The sequence below is a fragment of the Vulpes vulpes genome, chromosome 7, assembly GCF_048418805.1.
Source record: "Vulpes vulpes isolate BD-2025 chromosome 7, VulVul3, whole genome shotgun sequence".
In the NCBI taxonomy this organism is placed as follows: domain Eukaryota; kingdom Metazoa; phylum Chordata; class Mammalia; order Carnivora; family Canidae; genus Vulpes; species Vulpes vulpes.
In genome coordinates, this window is record NC_132786.1 from 93,930,377 (window position 1) to 93,937,024 (window position 6,648).

At 36.3% G+C, this 6,648-nt stretch overlaps 1 pseudogene; it reads left to right on the forward strand.

The window, feature by feature from the left end:
* The first annotated feature begins 294 nt into the window (after positions 1-294).
* LOC112923843 (large ribosomal subunit protein uL15m pseudogene) lies at positions 295-1,091 on the forward strand (annotated as a pseudogene).
* The last annotated feature ends 5,557 nt before the right edge of the window (positions 1,092-6,648 follow it).

The window sequence follows — 6,648 nt, forward strand, 5'->3', positions numbered from 1 at the left end:
ATGGGTTACTGTGTATGCGCAGTGAAAAGATGTCACCTTGAAGTATTACTAATTCTTTTTCACCATATTACTTATTGCCAAAATGAGAAGAGTCTTACTATTGAATGATATCCAATATTCTAAAAATAACAGATTCATGGGGGTACTTGGCTGGCTCAGTGAATAGAGCATGCAACTCTTGATGTCAGGGTGGTGAGTTCAAGCCCCATGTTGGGCATGGAGCCTACCTAATACATATATATACAATAAAATAGAATTAAGTGAAATTAGGCCCTTGGAGGGTGTGGCCCTCCAATGGCGGGTCCCGTGCAGGGCGGCGGGGCAAGAACCCTGGACCTGCTCCGGGCCTTGCCCCATGTGAGCTTGGCCAGCCTAAAACCGAATCCAGGCTCCAGGAAACCGCTTCAGACGCCAGTATCAGCCTTTGAGTCTCAATATATTGCAATATCTTATTGATTTGGGTTGAGTGGATCCTACTCAACCTATTGACCTAACTCAACTTGTCAATGGGAGAGGTGTGACCATCCAGCCACTTAAAAGGGATTATGGTGTCCAGCTGGTAGAGGAGAAATTCTGTGCAAACCTGTTCCATTCTTTCTGCGTGGACAACCTATTCCAAAACGAATGCTTCCTCCTGAAGCACTGGTACTGTATTATACCGATGTAAAGAATCGTGGTTACCTGGTGGATCCTGCCAAATTTCCTGAAGCAAGACTTGAACTTGCCAAGAAGTATGGCTCTATTTTACTTGATATCACTAAAGACAAGCTCTTCAAAATGCTTAGTACTCGAAAGGATCCAAGGCAGATTTTCTTTGGTCTTGCCCCTGGATGGGTGGTGAATATGACAGATAAGAAAATCCTAAAACCTACAGATGAGAATCTCCTCAAGTATTTTAGTTCATGAATTCTCTTTCAAGAAAGCAGAGTTGTAAAAGAGTTCTGGAAGAAAAGGGACTGAACATACATATTTCTCATGGTCTCATCTTGATTTGTGATTCTCTAGATGTTGATGATAATTTCCCATGTAACCCTATTTCCATTTTTATCTAAAATTGAAATAAAAAATGCAATAAGCAATGGCTGCATAGAGGAACTGAATCTGTGCCTGTTCTCTCTCTGTTAAAGAAACAAAATCCCTGGTATTCTGCCAGAGGAAGATGATAACCTTTAGGGTATTTCTTGTTCGTTTTTTTCATAATCTTTTCATCCAGGTCTTGTGTTATCATTGTTGCAAATCAGAGTGATTGTGCAGGTGGAAAGAGATTGATTGCTAGGCCTGTTCGGTCAAGGTGAAAACAGTTACTAATGGTGGCCCATCTTAATAGCCCCAAGGAAGCTCTGCTTCCCAGTGTTATGGTGGAAAGCCTTCAACTCTGGATTATTAAGATGTGGGATATAAATTGAAAGTTTAAGACCAGTGAATAAGTAGTACAATATTTGCTAGCAAAACAAGCAAAAATTCTAAGTGCATTCATATTTTCAACTCATCTGATAGGAATAGATAATGATTAAGCCATTAATCTTTTTTTTGAAGAAGGTAAATTTCTAACTGATATTTTGCTTATTTTGGAGATATTGGAGATCTTTATTTTTCAGTCATTTTAAATGATTTTTGAAATATTGTTCAGTGATTATATAACCCGTAAAAACAACTGGTAGTATGAAAATAAACTCAGTTAATGTAAAAAAAAAAGAATTAAGTGAAATTAAAAAGATAACTGACTCATAAAGGAATCTTTTAAACATTTTCTAGCTTGTCCTTCTATCTATAAAGAAAAGCATATTTAAGCAGCAAGGTTACAAGACAGGAAGAAATTAGATTGATTAACTTTTTAAACCCTGAGTGAAAAAAATGTTAAAATGTTCATTTTTATGGCCATAACATCTTTTCTCTGTCTTACCTACATGGACATTTTACTTTTAATCAACTTTTCAATCATTCTCTTTTTGGTGACGTAGTAAATTCTAACACAACTAAGGCAGGAACTGTATCTTTTGCTTTCTTTCTCTAAACACCTCAAAATAATAATGCTTGACATTTATATAGCTGTTTAACAAATTTAAACTCTCCTTCATACATTATTTAATTTAACCATTACTAAAACTTAGGAGTAGATGCAGTAATGTCCTAGAGCCACCTGTTTCAGCTCCAGAGAATTGACTGTCAGGTTTTCAGGGATACGTTTACTAAAATGAAATATTAAATTATGCAAACTTACAGTTACATACATTATATTTGAAATAAAGGCACTAACTACTCAAGATGCATTTCCTAATTTCTTTACCACAGAGTCTATCAATAAGAGCTGTTTCCTTCTACCAAGTAACTACTACTAGCTTAATGTTACTAAGGAGAAAATTGAATCTTAATAGTGGTAGAAGTGACTTACTTGACACAGTAGGGACTAGAGTCAGGTCTCTAATTCTTATCTACTCTCTTTTGTCAGTTACAAAGTAAACAAATATCGAATACCTGCTAGGTGAGAGGCATTATGATTAGAAATATATAGTGAAAGCCTAAAACCTTCTCTTTCCTTACTCAACCGATGAATTTACTTTCTGTTCCAAAAAGCAAACAGAAACTCTCAGTGCAGGGACACCTGAGTGGCTCAGTGATTGAGTGTCTGCCTTTGGCTGAGGTCATGATCACAGGGTCCTGGAATAGAGTTCCACATCAGGCTCCCCACAGGGAGCCTGCTCCTCCCTCTGCTTATCTCTCTGCCTCTCTCTGTGTCTCTTATGAAAAAATAAATAAAATCTAAAAAAAAAAAAAAAAAGAAAAATAAAAAGTCTCAGGAGGGAGAACTTCAAGTTCCCTCAACTATGTTTGATCTACCTGTGTATTTGCTTCCCCCAATCTTAGGTGATTTATTAGCATTTTTTGATAGTGAGGGGTATTTTTCTATGAAACACTTTCTTCTCTGAGATTCCACAATGTCAATGTGGATTAGTTTGTCTTTCATACTACAATATCTCATTTGCTTTCTTTCTCATTTCACTGGCCTCTAAATGTTGGACTATGATTAGGGGATCTCATTATGTTTAACAGTATTCTAATCTGTCCATCTGTCTGACTATCTGCTTTTCTGTTTATGTGTCATATTAGTGAATCTCTGTTCCAGAAAGCTCCCCAGAACTCCAGATCTCTGTCATTGGCCTATTTGATATTTCTACTTAGAAGTCCAAAAAGCATCTCAAAGTTAACATGCCTTAAGCTTAACACTGAGCTCCTGATATACCTGCCGTCTACCTAATCCATACAGTTTTCCCATTCAGGCCCCAAATCCTGATTACTTTCCGTCATTCACATCCCAAATCCACCTAAAAGCAAATTCTTTCAATGCTATTTTCAAAACATTTGCATAATTTGATTGCCTGCAAACACCCGCATTTCTACCACCTTGGTCTCAAGTGACCATTCAGAAGTTACCTCTATTACACCAGTCACTTTTTAAAAAACATGAACTAATATATCAAAACCATAACTGGCAGATATATGACTCAACCATTAGTGAGGCTTTAAGATTTATACCTTCTTTTAATTTTGTCATTAATGCTTTGAAGTGTCCCAATTTGTATTTTTTAAAGATTCATTTACTTATTTGAGAGAGAGGGAGAAGGAGAGAGAGTCCCAAGTAGACTCTGCACTGAGCATGAAGCCTGACATGGGGCTTGATTTCATGACCCTGAGATCATGACCTGTGCCAAATCCAAGAGTCAGATGCTTAGATGACTGCACCACCCAGGTGCCCCTAACACATAGAAAATTTTAATTGCAGACAAAATAATATTCCATTGAGTTTCTCAACAGATCTCTATCCTAGGATTTTTTTTTTAATTTTTATTTATTTATGATAGTCACAGAGAGAGAGAGAGAGGCAGAGACACAGGCAGAGGGAGAAGCAGGCTCCATGCACTGGGAGCTCGATGTGGGATTCGATCCCGGGTCTCCAGGATGGCGCCCTGGGCCAAAGGCAGGTGCCAAACCGCTGCGCCACCCAGGGATCCCTCTATCCTAGGATTAATGACTGCTAGCAGCAACCTGGATTTAGAATTTTCCCCACAATGTCTTACTTTTATAAAATAATAACAGAAATGCTACTATGTCATTTTATATGCTCCATATAACAGTATTAGGTTAATTCATTTAGTTAAAAATATTTACCAGTACTTATCCAAAGAGTTGAGGTATCCTGAGGAATAAGACAACACTCTAAGGGCTCTCTAGCAGAGGCATTTAACAAGGCATGGTTACTTAAAGAGAATCACTGGCCAATTAGGACACTAAAACTACTGTATTCAGTACAATGTAATGACACAAGAAACATCACAATTACTTTAAAAATATAATTATCACAATGCATACCTGAGTGTTCATTTAACACATATTCATTGAGCAACTTTTCCAGTTTTGTCGGGAAATGATTGATATGTATCACTGTATAAGGTTAAGCTGTACAGTCTAATTTGATTTGTCTATATTGTGAAATGATTACACAATAAGTTCAGCTAACATCCACCTTCTCATATAAATAGACTAACAGGAAAAGAGAGAAGAAAAGAAAATCTTTTTATTCTCATGATAAGAACTCTTAGGTTTTATTTTCTTAACAACTTTCCTGTATGTCACACAGCAATGTCAGCTGTATGCTGTCATCATGTTATACATATTATAAATAGTCATCATGTCATACATTACATCCCTAGTGTTCATTAACTTATAAGTGGAAGTTTATACCTTTTCGCCACCTCCCTCTGATTACCTCTACTCACCCTCCACTTCTGTTAACCATAAGTCTTATCTCTTTTTCTGTTTTTTCTTTTCTTTTTCAAAGATTCTATACATGAGATTATACAGTATTTGTCTTTCTCTGACTTATTTTAGTTAAATTAATCCCTCAATTAAGCCATGCATGTTGTTGAAAATGGTACAGATTCTTCATTTTTAAAAAAGATTTTATTTATTTATTCATGAGAGACACACCGAGAGAGGCAAAGACATAGGTGGAGGGAGAAGCTGGTTCCCATGGGAAGTCTGATGTGGAACTCAATCCAGGAACCCTAGGATCATGACCTGAGCCAAAGACAGAAGATATTCAACCACTGAGTCACCCACGTGCCCAAGTTCATTTTTTATGGCTGAATAATGTGTGTGTGTGTGTGTGTGTGTGTGTGTGACCTGTAAATAATGCTCCTATGAACATAGGGGTGGCAAATGTCTCTTTCACAAAGTATTTCATATCCTTTGGATGTATTCTCAAAAGTGTAATTGCTAGATTACACCGTATTTCTATTTTTGTTATTTTCTGATGATCCTTCATATTGTTTTCCATAGTTGCACCAATTTATAATTCCACCAACTTTGCACAGGGTTCCCTTTTCTCCATATCTAAACCAGCATTTGTTATCATGAATAGATACTGAATTTACTCAAATATTTCTTTGCATCTACTGAGGTGATAAGTTTCTTTTCTGTCATTCTGTTAAGCTTATGTATCACATTGATTGATTTACATATGTTGAATCTTCTTTGTAAGGATAAATCCTAAATAGTCATGGTGAATGATCCTTTCAATATGCTGAATTTGGGTTGCTAGTATTTTATTGATAATTTTTGCATTTATATTCATCAGGATATTGACCTGTAGTTTGCTTTTCTAATACTTATTTTCTGGCTTTGATAATCAGGATAATGCTTATCTTTTAAATGAGTTTGAAAGTGTTCTCTCCTTTTCATTTTTTGGAAGAGTGTGAGAAGGATTGGTGTTAATTCTTCTTTAAATGTTTGTTAAAATTTATCAGGGAAGTCATCTGGTGCTGGGCTTTCCTTTCCTGGGAAATTTTTGATTAGTTATTCAGTTTCCTTACTAGTAATTGGTTTATTCAAATGTTCTATTTCTTCCTGATTCAGTTTTGGTAAGTTGCATATTTCTAAGAATTTTTCTGGTTTTTTTTTTCTCAGTTGTCCACTTTGTTGGTGTATTGCTGTTCATAGTATCAAGTAATTTTTATCTCCACACATTGTTCTAGGCACTATCCTGTGGTAGTTAACAAAATAGACAAGATCCTTCATTGTATGATAATGCTGGAGGATGAGATAAACAGTATACAATTAAAGGAAGACAAGTTTTAAATTTTCTTTTTAAAGATTTTATTTTTTGTTCATGAGAGACACAGAAAGAGAGAGGCAGAGACATAGGCAGAGGGAGAAACTGGCTCCATGCAGAGAGCCCAATGTGGGACTCAATCCCAGGACTCCCAGGATTACGCCCTGAGCTGAAAGCCGATGCTTTACTGTTGAGCCACCCAGGAGTTCCAAAGACAAGTTTTAATTGCAGCAAATGCTATATAGAGAATCAAAATAAGGTTCCAGGTGCTATTACAGATTGAGAAATAAAGTCTCTCTCAGAAGAGTGTTAAACTGAGTTATGAATGACACAATGATATGCCATATGAATATCAGGAGGATAACATCGCAGGTCAGTGTAATAAACTCAGTAAATTTGAGGAAAATTAATGATAGTGTGATTGGTGCATAATGATTGAGGTAAGTATAATGAGTATACATGTTCCAGATAGGAACTTTTCAGTCTAGGTGGGATAGAAAAACCACAGAAAAAGTTCTTAAGGGCAATAGCATGATCTT